The sequence below is a fragment of the Podarcis raffonei genome, chromosome 6 (assembly GCF_027172205.1).
Source record: "Podarcis raffonei isolate rPodRaf1 chromosome 6, rPodRaf1.pri, whole genome shotgun sequence".
Taxonomy (NCBI): Eukaryota; Metazoa; Chordata; class Lepidosauria; order Squamata; family Lacertidae; genus Podarcis; species Podarcis raffonei.
This window is the reverse complement of record NC_070607.1, coordinates 36,396,416-36,409,689: the sequence shown is the minus strand read 5'-3', so window position 1 is coordinate 36,409,689 and position 13,274 is coordinate 36,396,416. Positions and strand designations below refer to the sequence as shown.

At 38.6% G+C, this 13,274-nt stretch overlaps 1 protein-coding gene and 1 long non-coding RNA gene across 3 annotated transcripts in view; one reads left to right on the top strand and one right to left on the bottom strand.

The window, feature by feature from the left end:
• The window catches only part of LOC128415610 (uncharacterized), a 105,612-nt gene extending 104,532 nt beyond the window's left edge, over positions 1 to 1,080 (top strand). The window contains exon 9 of the long non-coding RNA XR_008331011.1: positions 736 to 1,080. This is a non-coding gene — a long non-coding RNA (uncharacterized LOC128415610). The remainder of the gene's footprint in view (positions 1 to 735) is intronic.
• NEGR1 (neuronal growth regulator 1) overlaps positions 1 to 13,274 on the bottom strand; it is a 453,778-nt gene that overhangs the window by 35,877 nt on the left and 404,627 nt on the right. The window lies entirely within an intron of this gene.

Below are 13,274 nucleotides of genomic sequence, written 5' to 3'. Positions count from 1 at the left end.
TCCTTCTTTTGATTTGGATGATTCGGGCTTCATCCATGTGGCAACACCTATGCCAAACATTATATTATGAGAGTGGTGGGGTATGATTCATACACTCCCTTCTTTTGGTCCAACATACATTTCAAGTCAACTCAAAAAATGTTTCCATTGGTATAAAATTGATAATTCCTTAGAAAAATTGAATCATAACATTGAAAGAAGCCACCTCAACCAACTGCCTGCCCAAAGAGAGGATAAGTCATTCATCAGCTCCATCAGACTCTGTAATCCAGATCCAAAATGTGCCTCAAGAAGAAAAGACAGAAATCACTTCAAAAACCTATTTACAGGGCAAATCAGCCCAAATGACTCGGGATCATTGTCCATCTGACATGTTGGAGATTAAATATTTCTTTTGGTCTTAGAAATGGAAGTCATTGATGTCTAAAACGTGAGCAAAACCCAACCCCCCAAGTAATCCCAAGGGAATTCCAATTGGGTGCATTTTCACATGCCAATGACTTGTCTTTAGTTGTTTCAAATCACTTTGCCCCATGATATATGAGAGACTGTAGAGAATGTTCCCAGGTCCAGTGAGCCATTACTCTTTGTATCAAAGTAAAAACTACACAATACCCTTCAAACCTTTGTATAAATGTACTGTATGTTAAAATGTTCCCTCCAATAAAACAGGAAAATGTGTGCTTTCTTTACATCTCTGATATAGTAAAAGTGGGTCTTGTCTCTTCTCCATAGTTCACTATATTTGGTCTCCCCTAAACAAAGCAATCCAAGTAGTGCAACAGATGGGCTGGATTGACATTGCTTCAAACCAAGGCTAAAGACATTCAAGAGAAGTTTAAAAGCCAATGCAGCAATACGATGACCAAGACAAATCGCCTGCCTCTGACACACCAGGAAGAATCTTTACACTATTTTATAAAGTAGCTAACTGAAATGTTTCAACAACGTAAGGATTATTTCAAATGAAAAGTGTAAAATCCTGTCAAATATCTCCAACACATATTGTGCTTAATTCTGCATATGAAAAGCGCACTGGCCTATTTTTTTTCTTGAGAGTACTTCTAGGGCACATTATGTTTAAACTTGCACATAACACTTCATGTATCATTGCACAACATAGTAACACTGAGAGTTGCCTTGTACAGAGTCAGGACATTGGTCTGTCTTGCTCAGTAATGTCTACCCTGACAGACAGGTAAAGATGTCAGGGCTTGAAAATGGCACTTTCTGCAAGCAAGGCATGTGTTCTTTCACTGGGCTATGGCACTTCGCCAACTTATTTTCCATACTAATATATTTCTCCCTGACACATAAAAAGAAGGAAGTGAAAAGCAAGATACAAAGCATTTAGGGAACCTTGCCCCCATTCCAATAATGCAGTCCTAAATATAATTTACAGGTTAGATTGTAGGGATGTTTCCAAAGTGTCATTTTACTACAAGTTTTGAGAATCACACATTCAGAAGCCTCAGTGGAATGTGTGCCAGTAGTGTGCATATGAATGAGAGAAACTTCCACACATTATGTGCTTGATGGACTCAAGAATAAAGCATGCCAGCTGGACAATTTTGTATTCGCTATAATAGTTAGTAAAACCAATGGCCACCTTTATTCTTCAACAATAAAACTACCCAGCCTTTTCATGAAAGATGAGTGCAATTTCCACTGACCTGTATATGCACTTAAAAAAGCCTCCCTATAACTAATGAAATTTTGAAGTATTTGCTCTTAAGATACAAGAGTCTTTTTATTGAAGACTCTGTGACATTAAGTATTCATGAGACCTAGAGTGAGCTCAAATACCGCCCAAGTAAAAAGTATTACAATTTTTCAACTTGATTGAAATCTCTTTTTTCTGCAAGATGTGCACCATAGCCTGCTGAGAGGGGCTATTTTTTTTTAAGGCTGTAGAGATATGCAGAATACATCCAGGTACCTTAGCTGTTAGTGATCGATTTCCCTGAGCACCCTTGTCCCTCCTTTGAAATTGATTCATGATAACTGCCTCCATTTGGGTCAAACAGTATTTAACCGCTTGTAAATTTTAATTAAATGATTTGTCACTTTGAACATATAGTTTGTCATCTTGCAGCTAAGCAATGTGTCTTTATCAGAAAATGACTCAAGGGAAAGACATTCATCTACTCTGTCATTTCAACACCCATTAAGATAATTTGGTTGTCGCAGAGACGCAAACTTGGGGAATTGTAAAATGGGCTATTCCACTGTATATGAGTTGTACCACTGTGTAAAGTTTAAGAGTATAATTTGTTCTTTAATTGCATCCTAATAATTAGTTTAGCTGGGTCATTTCTCATTAGTGGATGTTTTATTTCAGTGTAGAACAAAAATGTTCTCCAGCTTTTTCTTTCTTTCTTTCTTTCTTTCTTTCTTTCTTTCTTTCTTTCTTTCTTGTAATTGCTCTGGTTCCCCGATTTGTTTCTTTAGGAGGGAAGTAATGTTTGCGTGTAAGCAGTGTTGCCTGAATATCACAGGACTATATTTGCTTGACCATTAGTTTTGATACAGATTAGATACAATTAAAAAGAAAAACTGCTGCTTTCAAGTTCAGATACAAGAGAATGATAATGAAAAACACTATTTGGAAACTAAATATTCAGATACCTGTGGTTCGCCATATGTTGCTGTATATCACAGCCTATCAGTTCTAGCCTGGCGTGCTCTGGTCCATGGGGTCACGAAGAGTCGGACACGACTAAACGACGACGCAGGGGGAAAAAAATCAGTTCTAGCCAGTGTGGCCATTGTTCAGGGTTGATGGAGGGCAACAGACTCGCCTGTTCTTAAGGAAATCAGAGATATAACACCATCCTAAGTAGCTTCTATATCATGAGTTTTTACAGCTAGGAACACACCCAACGATGTTTTTTCTTAGATTTCTCAAAAAAATCTCAAAAGACACCCCATACATTGCCCAATATATTTTTGTATGTTGTTCAACAGGTCATAGACAGAAACTGAGATTCAGTTGTACAATTCAGCAGATGATAAACAAGCAAACAAAAGTACAAGAAAAACTAAAGAGAATATCAAAGCAGCTTTGACTTCCAACTAAACCAGGCTGTGTTGATCACAACAAAACCCTTTTATGGAAACATGGGTTTCAGATATACAAGAGTGGGCACCAGCCAGGAATTCCAACATATCTGCAAGTAGGCTTCTGAAGTCACATGGTGTGATGCCTTGCTACTCTGTTATTTCTAGGTGTAAGATCCTGTCTTCATGTTTTTATACACTTATATAGTTATTTGCTTGGTTACTGTATCAGCCACCTGAAGACAACCTATATATCTCCCAGACCTCAGTTAGGACCACATTGCCAGTCTTTTGCCTGCATTAATTTAATCACAAACTGAACAGTTTTTAAAACAGAACATTCTTACATATTGTTATACACCACCCCTATCTCCAAGCGTTGTGAGATTCCAGGGGTATCAGGTACATTTTAACCCAGGATTTGTTTTTCCCTTTGGACAATTAGGCACAGCAGAGACTACAGTGTCTTTGTGCTATATGGTTTTATTTACACATATTTACAACTTGAAGCCTTCAATGGAGGTAGTTCAGTGCATCAATATTCCAAGAGCTTTCTGCCCTCTCTTAGGCACAGAATTCTTTCCAAGAACAGATACCAACAGCACATCACTCACCAACCCTTGCCGCTTAACTCCAAAGTGCCATGCTAAACCCTCACAAAACACTGGTGTTGTCTTTTAAACTAGCCTTCCAGTTGAGGGAGCAAGGAAACCTACACTCTTGCAAATAAGATTTGCCTTTTCTTCCCTTTTGTCATGCTCTGCCATTGAGCTGTGGCGCATTCCTCAAAACCTAGATTACTTACAGCAATCTAATCTGAAGGTGACTAAAGCAGGTGTAACAATAGCCTTGATCTGCTTTACCCAGAATGGGGTTCATCTGACGCACCTTGGTATTTGTGACAAAGCATTACATTGCACAGCTGAGCTGCTATGTTGTTTCTTTTCTGAAGCAAAACCATCTTTCCATTTAAGCTGAGGATTTTTTCCTTCCAAATAAATGGCGGTATGTTTCTTTAGGAAAGAAAGCCGAGATGTTACGATTTCCTTGGTGAATTTCTAGACGTATACGTATCTCGGCCTCTCTTCCAACTTTTAAGAACAAACACTCCAAGAACGAGGCTTACTTTCTGTGACATGTTACTAATTGTCTCCCTGATGGCACTTTGGGGTCGGCATGCATATTCCCCAGCCTCTCCATGTGTAGCCAGTGCATCTTGAGTTCTATTTTTGCCTACAGCTGTGCTATATGTTTCGGCTTCCACCATGCAGCAACTTAATGCTGTCTCACCCAACTGTTCAGCAATGGCTGCTGATATTGATGGGAAACGGCACAAATACCTCCCGGCAGCTGAGAAGCTGTGGGTTGAACTTGATGAGCGGAAGGATGAAAATGGGAGGTATGCTCTCATATCAGAGCGTTGAATCCTGGATTCCAGACAAACCTGTCAAAATTATATTTTATTTAATATCATTTTGACAGTATCATGTTGACTTTTATTCTTTAACTATCTGCTTAGTTCTAAAACCATTTACCAGTCCTCAAGCGTTTGTTTTTTTATTTTACTCAGTAGCTTCTTCCATTCTTAGACTGCTTACCACCAGAAGATCTCTAAGCAGTTTACAGCAGTTAAAATGCAAATATAAAGTACAATTTAAAAAACCCATGTCAAATGAAGTCAAGTTCTCAAATTTTAAAACGGTTTTACAAGCTTCCTTACAAATTACTCTGCTGCGTCGTTTTACATTTCAGTGGTATGTGAACAGTGTCGTAGAGCCAAATAAAATTTAGTTCCAATCGAAACAAAATTCCATTTCCGCTCCCCCAAGCTTTTGACCAATGATCAGTTGGGCTTGGGGTTTCAAATTCCCAGTAAACGTTTTCTCTGTTTTTCAGCAAACAGCTCAATGTGCAGCTGACACTGAAAAAGATAATTCTGCTTCCTTCCTTAGGTCACCTCTAGACTACTGCCATAGTGGTGATGCTTATTCCAAAAAGTGCTGATAGGGATAATGCTGGATTGTTGTTTCTCCTTATGATTTCTGTTTGATGGTTGTGAATTTTGTGATACTTGGATTACCTGCACAATTCCATGCATAAGTTAGTCCCACTATATTCAGTAGGGCTTGATCCATACAAAGTGTGTTGATGAACTGCATCCTAAATTACTCTTTTGGTTTGTAAGCTGACTTTTGAATATTATGATAAAAAAGCAGGCTATAGTATGTGTGTATAGATAGATAGATAGATAGATAGATAGATAGATAGTCAGTTTTGAGCAAACTCTTATTACTAAGCATCTCTAACCCTTGACAACAGGGTCTCTTTCAAATGCCAACTATAGGTGAAAGTATATTGTTGATCATAGCAGAAGTAGTAATAATAAAGCTGCTACTACTACTGGAATTAATGAAGATGCAGATAATGATGATTTCTTACTGACCTTTCACTATCAGGTGTCAGAGTAGGTTACAACAATTTTAAAATGCAATATTAAGAATCTGTTAAATCAAATGGTGGAATTATAGGCTGCTTTGCAAATGCAGGTTTCTTTAAAATGCAAACCAGGTCAGAAATTAATCCTTTCCTACCTTACAAGGCTACTGAAGAAAATCCCTATTCTGATGGTAGCATTGGATTTCGGGTAGGGGATCCCCCACTGGCATAAAATAATACTACCTCCCAAAGAGATTTTCCTTAAGACCACAGCAATGGAGGAAATGTTTAAATTCCCTCTCTGCACTTACTCTGATCCTGGTAATTATCAACTCCCCTCGCCAGCTGATACAATTTGCATCTTTTTAAAGTGCACATTAGAAGCAGATACATTTTATTTCGTATCTCGTTTTGGCCCCGCTTTAAATGAGGAGAAAGGCGCCTCACCCCAGCCGGAAGTGACATTTGACAACATACTTTCCTTTAAATTAACACCAGCCTCAGTGAAGGTGAATTATAGCTTCACGCTCTTTGGTGCCATGTTATATTTATGTGTTCCAGTCAGATAAACTTTTAAATCATTCATATTCCCTGGTTCTTGAAAAAACAGCAGACTTCAGCTTCAAGAGGATTTTCTCCGCCTGCCAATATGCAATTAGTTTTTGCCATTGATTTTGCCATCTCTTTGGCACTTGCATCATTTTCTCAGTGCCCTTGCCTATTCAGTACATTCCCTTTCATGTAGATGAAGAGTAATTGTCCTGCTGATACACATGCGGGTAGTGAGAAAGAATGTAAGTGCCTTCAAGTAATAGTTATGCATTTTCTACAATGTACATATTTTCCTTTCAGTCAGTCAAATGTCCTGAAGGAGGTACAATAGACAGTAATTCAAAACAAGCCAGTGTAGGCAAAATGACACCTGCTCCTTCCAAACGACACGGCTCAGATTGTGTCTTATGGGCCATTCAATAAGTTACGACTTCCTGAATAGAGATTTGCTTCTGCAAGTATGAAGGGCATGGTGCTGTTTGAAGTAGTGGCTTTTAAATCAGCATTTTAAATATGCAGTCCACATAGCACTTATTCTGGAGTAGAATAATTCAAAACAATGGAACCTCTGTAGAATAAGTGCTTTTTGTTTGGGATTTTGGCAACAAATATTAAACGAACCATTCCCCCTATAATGTAGTCCAACATCCCATCTCACTCTAGAGCAGTGTTTCCCAAACTTGGGTCTCCAGCTGTTTTTGGACTACAACTCCCATCATCCCTAGGTAGCAAGACCAGGTCAGGGATGATGGGAATTGTAGCCTGAAAACAGCTGGAGACTCAACATTGCTCTAGATAGCTAAGAAACAGAACCCCTGACTATAGCAATTCATGCCTTGGTTGCATCTGGAGTGGACTACTGCCATGCATTCTATATGGGGCTACCATAGGGAAGTGTTCAGAACAGCTGTCTAATGTTGCCACTCCATTGTTGACTGGAGTGACCAAGCATTTTATACCAATTTTACAACAGCTAATTAGCTGCCAGACCCTATCCAAAGTTCTGGTACTGACCTTTAACACAAGAGAGAGAACTATTCATTAGGTGGGTTGTTGTAAAATGAAACCATTCTCAAAGGTTGGGGGAATTTTCAGGCGGCAGTTCTTGCTTACCTTATCTAATCAGGTGACCCAGTGTTTTTTTTGGGAGGGGGCTTCCTCCCTTGTTTTTTCTGCTTTTAGTAATCAACTGCATGGAAAATTCTAAGTTGCATGTGTGAAGAATCTCCTTAAGATCTGCATCAATTTCTGAGAATACATGGAGGCAAATGCCTAAACAGGGTAAGCATGTGCTACATGGTTCTCTCTGTTCAAGTCAAGGCCTGTTTTGAAAAGGAAAAAAAAAATCGCAATCCATGTTTACTGCGCTCCAAATGTTGTTGAACTAAAACACCCATCTGCCTTAGTCAGCATAGCCTGTGGCCAGGCATGATGGGAACTGTAGTCCAGACAGTATGGTGTGGTGATGGTGCTCACCCGATCTTTCAACAGCTGAGTCACTGCTGCTTACTAGGAAGGCATGGTGGTGAGGCAACAAGAAGTTGACACAAGGCAAACATATCAGCAGAGCCAATTTGGTGCTCCTGCCAGTGTGTTTGAACTGCCCCTCTTCTTCCTGGTAAGCAGCAATGGCTCCAGCTGGTCCAAACTCACTGACTATCCCTGGATTATGATCTTGCCTATGGAAGCAAATGTTTCAGTGAATTAAAGGACTGTGTAATACATTCATGGAGCTCTTTGCCCTAGCACTGTGCTGAGCATGCTGTCCTTTCTACATGTCAATATGGTACATTCTAAAAACTAGTTATCAGATCATCAAAGGCCATTCAAACAATTTCCTCTTTTGTTCTGTTCTTCTCCCTTACATTTGCCCAAATGGTTGTGACATTATCAAAATTTGCTGTTCTCAGAATAGCAGGCGCTGAACATTGTATGTGGCATAATAGTGTACAAAATGGAGGTAAATAATGGGGAACTAATGGAGACGTCTGGCAAGTGAATCATCATTTTTGACCTGAGGAGTTTTAAAGCTAGTTTTAACTAATATGCACAGTTGTGCAATACAATAGATGCATTACAAGAAGGAAATAAAAAAGGTGGTTGTAAATATATTGAATTAAAAGGGTCATGGCTTTATTAAAGGAAGAGAAGGACACCAACTTTTAATGATTTTGTGGCCCAATCAGTCTGAGTGTGAAACATGGGTGATGAATTTGGGTAGGGACATTCCAATTATTTTTGTGATTGGTGGGCCAAAGGGATTAAGAAAGAACAAGCTCATTCCAAGCTGATATAAGGCACTTCTTTCATCTCTAGTTTTTCTCCCATAGGGAGGTATCAGTGTAGCTTGCCAGTCATTCCATTAATTTCAAAATCTCAAGTTGTACAAGGAGAAGGGGAAGACAGAGGACGAGATGGTTGGATAGTGTTCTCGAAGCTACCAGCATGAGTTTGACCAAACTGCGGGAGGCAGTGGAAGACAGAAGTGCCTGGCGTGCTCTGGTCCATGGGGTCATGAAGAGTCGGACACGACTAAACAACAACAACAACAATCTGGCAAGGTTCACACTTCTTTACAATGCCCATTTCTACTCAAGCTATCCTAAACCTTCTAATCAACTAATTAAGGAGACTAACTTTCCTCTAGACTTTTATCATCAATTCAAGGACGGCCACTTTGCAAAGACCATTCTCACTATCATGGCTTGTGAGTACCTGGAGAAATTACTTCTGCTTTGCCTTTTGGTGGAGCAGCACATTGTGAGCCTAAGTGACGGATACAATCCACTGAGTCCTTCGATCACCACTAATAGCTCATTTCCCTCTACAATTTCTAGATTGTGGCCACAGATCCACATTCTCAAAAGAAATATATAAAAGAAAAGAATGGATAAAACATGTATTCTTCCTCTAAACCCAGCTGCAAGCAGACCAGTGTCTCTTTCCATGATAGCATCCTCTACAATTACATAAGGCCACAAATATTCCTTATATACAGAAGATCTTCACTTGACTGTCCAGAAGTCCCTACGAATGCTTTTACTATGTGTCCCTTATGTGGTGAACTGGATTGCATCCTGCCATGGCAGGCAAGGAACCAGATCACCACTCAGATAGTGGTACTGGGATGCTTCAGGCCTCCACCATCTCAGGAGCCCAGCAGCACCCTTGGTTGGCTCTGGTGGGCAATGCCTGGCCACCAGCAAAGATGAAACCTATGCCTGGGCTATAAAAGGATGTCTAAGACTGAGGTGGCTCCAGTGCTTCTGAACATCAGTTTGCCACTGGTTGACAGAGCTAGGAAGGTATTTTACCAACAGTTCAATGTGGGGCCCTGCCTGTAGGGATTTTGCCTTTCAACAAGAGTATATTATTGGTATTTGTCATAACTTGGTGAGGGAAGGCTTTGGGAAGGATCCTTACCTGTAGAGGAAAGAGCCAAAATGAATCTTCAGTGAAGCCTAGCTTGGGGTGCCAACACCACACAACCAAGTCACTGTGGGAGACTCCATACCATGGTCTCATAGCAACTCTTTAGGTTGCCATGCAGATGGGTTGGGTGAAAAATTGGACCAGCAGGTAGGCTACCTGGGGAGAATCAGAAGCACCAGCTTCTCGAGAGGATGTGGGCTCTAAATATGGAGGGGGCCAGCCCCCTAAAAAAATAAAAAATAAATTTGGGTCGAAACTGCATTGGCCCTTAGGAGTTGGTGCCTATGGGGACAATGGATTGTTTTCCCATGCTATGATTTCACCCATACAGAGCCTCTTTCAGTTCTTTCTCCTGCCTGCCTGTCTCCCTCCCTGGCACACAAATGCTTATCTGTTACTGAAGTAATGCAGTGTTCTTAAAATAAATGGAAAGCCCAAGCTAGATAATTTGGAAGGTGATTTGTTTTTAAGAGACTGAAAACAACCAAACTACTGCATTTTTATCCAAAAACCGTATGCCCATCTGTAATTACAGAAATACCTGAGATTACTATAATTGAAAAAAATGATAACATTTGCCTATCTTCTCCCAGATTGCTTATTTACAGCATGTGACAACTGTTTCTGTTGAGCAATTTTCTCATTTCCTTTTCACATAGACTTATGAATATCAACAAGCATGCACATAGAAAAATACTGTTGGTTGGATTTATTTTTTAAAAGGTCTAAATTAAACAGGTTGATTATAGCTACTTCATGTAATGGTAATGAATAATGTGAAGTTGGAAGTGAGGAAAGCGGGAAAATTGCATATTCTTAGGCACATATTTTCAACAAAGTCTCTGAGATATGTAGGTTGAAGCATGAATCGTCAGCACCATCATGATTATGGCCAAAAGTAATTTTGCAAGGGCTGTGATGAATATTCTCCCATTTAAATTTCTGGATAGAAAATAACTCTTTGAATTGCCAATAAGTCATTGAAAGAAAGAAAAAAAGCACTATTCCTGAAGAAAAATGTTCTTAAAAACAATATCAGATTTCTTAAAAAGTTACTTGCATAATTTATTTCCAACACATTCAGCATAGATTTATGTTCCCAGGGAGACTTATCAGAGTAGTAAGAAGCAAAAAGAACAATTTAAAACAATAATAATATTTATAACACACCAACCAGTACAGAAAATTTAAACAACAAACCAAACCAATAGCAACCAACAAACCAAACCACACCACGTTGGGTCACAGCACATGGGGGAATGGCAGCCCGCAAAGGCACCCCCCAGAGATGGTGAGTGGACTTATGGGTATAGAGGCTAAACCAATAAAAAGTAAAAAAGCACATATTTATTAATCACAACTTCAAAACTCTGTGGAGCCTTTTGTGTCCTAATAGAGACCAGAAGCATCTTTAGACAATTCAAAAGGAAAAACTGGGCAAAATTGATCAATCAAAATAATGCATAAGGTGCTTGAAATGGTTGGGTATTCTAATTTCTCTTTGAAACAGTGGCTTTCATGTGTTGGACTATGCACAGCATAAGAGATGCATCAAAATAGCTTTCTGACTCACTGTGGCAAAGCTCATTAATATTATAATTGTTCACAATTTGATACACAGGTCTAGAAAATGTTAATCAATGAACTCCAGATGACCTGTTTCAGATCTTGTTCTTACTTGATAGAAAATGATCTGATTCTTTATTTATTCAGTGAGCAAGTGAATTATATTGTTATGATTCTCTGTAACCAAACAGGTCTCCTGGAATAATCCAGTCTTTTTATGCATGATCCCATGAGTCAGCCAAACATTTAGCTCTTTAGTATAGAAACATTTACATTTATCACACAATCTTTTTTATTTTCGGTATGTCCCTGGATATTTTAGAATGTTCCTTTTTGAAACCTGCATTTGCCACTAACATTTCCATCTGTGTTGACTGAATAAATTGCTCCAGAGTCCCCACAGTACAACTGTTTTTGTCATTCTTCTAAAAGCTACTGTTCTATTATTTTTGAACACGACTCCTCAGTGCTTAAAACAGAAAGCGTTGTAAAGCAGAAAATAAATAACATTAACAATATATTATTGTTCTATGATTCACACCATCTTGGATACTAATGGGCATATGATTCACGCCATCTTGCTGTTATGGCATGAATCATATGCCCATTAGTATCCAACAACATAATTCCCTCTTTTCAAGTGCCCACAGACTTCAACTCAAACACTGAAATGAATCGGGGGGAGTTCCATGGGTAGGTTTGAGTTCTATGCAATTTGGCACTCAAGCCAATGAAACTGATTCAACATCAGTGAAGCACTGCAGTCTATAAATGTTGTACACCAAGCACATAAATCATTCCTAAGGGCTTAAAAACATAAGAATTGTATCTTCCCTGACCCCCAATAAAAAAATCACTACAAATTTGACAGGTACAGAAACGCCTCCCTGAGCAGAATAATAAAATGAGTTGATACCGTACAAAATATTTTCTATGAAAGGAACTTGGTTGTTCACTTGGGAGATGTTGGAGAATTCTATTTTTTTTGGTCCAACCTCAGTTGATACAGCTGTTCTTGAGGCACATGACAACACAAAATCACTGCCACTTGATCATATGGGTGACAGTCCCTTATGAAACATGCATTCAGTATCTCTCTGGATTGTGATAATCTTTCCCCAGCAGAAGTGTGGGGTCATATATCTATGTGAAAGTTTTTGATCCCATGAGTCAGCCAAACAGAGAAACAACCTCTCCTAATCAATTTTGAGTTAGAAACACTTGAAAATTATGAATATTACTGCGAGGCCCAGGAGAGAGGTATGGGCTAAATGTTACAACTTAGGTAAATCCTGACATTTGTTGCTCCATTTATTTCATTCAATGGGATTTCAGCTGGGTAAAGTCTTGCTTTAAATCCGGGGTGGGGGGAGATGACTTAACAGGAAACTTAGATAATGGTTTGCTCAAGGTCTTTCATTACTGAGAAAATGAAATACAAATCTTCCTCCATAACAGCAAATCCATGATTTATTAAACAGAATATGTCTGGCCACAATAAGACTGCACATTTCAAGGATACCAAGTCCAGAAAACAATTACTTAAGTCCAAATTGGCATTGAAAAGAGAAGTAAACATGTTTATTCTGTGTTAGTTCATTCTGAAAATTGTTATTTTAGTATCCTTTAATGTTTTAAAATATACTGAAGAAGTAAAATTGGTAGTAATTGGAATAAAAATAGTAAGAATCAATTTACTAAAATGCACAGAGTGTACTTTTCATCTTAATAAGAGACACAAATGGAACATCTCTCATTGAACTAACTTATACGAAAAAACACTTCATGAAATGAGCCAATTAGGAAAGGTCACTAATTATTTCCTACTAATACTGCTACTTGATTTTCTAGCGTTTTATTTCAACTCTTTTCCCTTTTTCAGTACTTCACAGAGATACCTCCTCCTAATCAATTTCAAGTTAGAAAAACTTGAAAATTATGAATATTACTGCCAGGCCCAGTTTTCAAATCTATAGACCCATTTCATCATCTATAGAATCAGTAAGGATAACTAAATATTAACACAGATGTCCAGGGAATATGGTATAGAATACTGAATACAAATATAATGCTAAACTGTGGACTTACACTTCTCATTTCTACTGTAATTAACATGAAACTAAGCAACTAAGCTTCACAGCTTCTCTGACTCATTGTATGTGGCCTTAATTAGATGTAATTGAGTTTTTTGTTTCTCATATAACATGATGGATTTAGTGGAAATACTT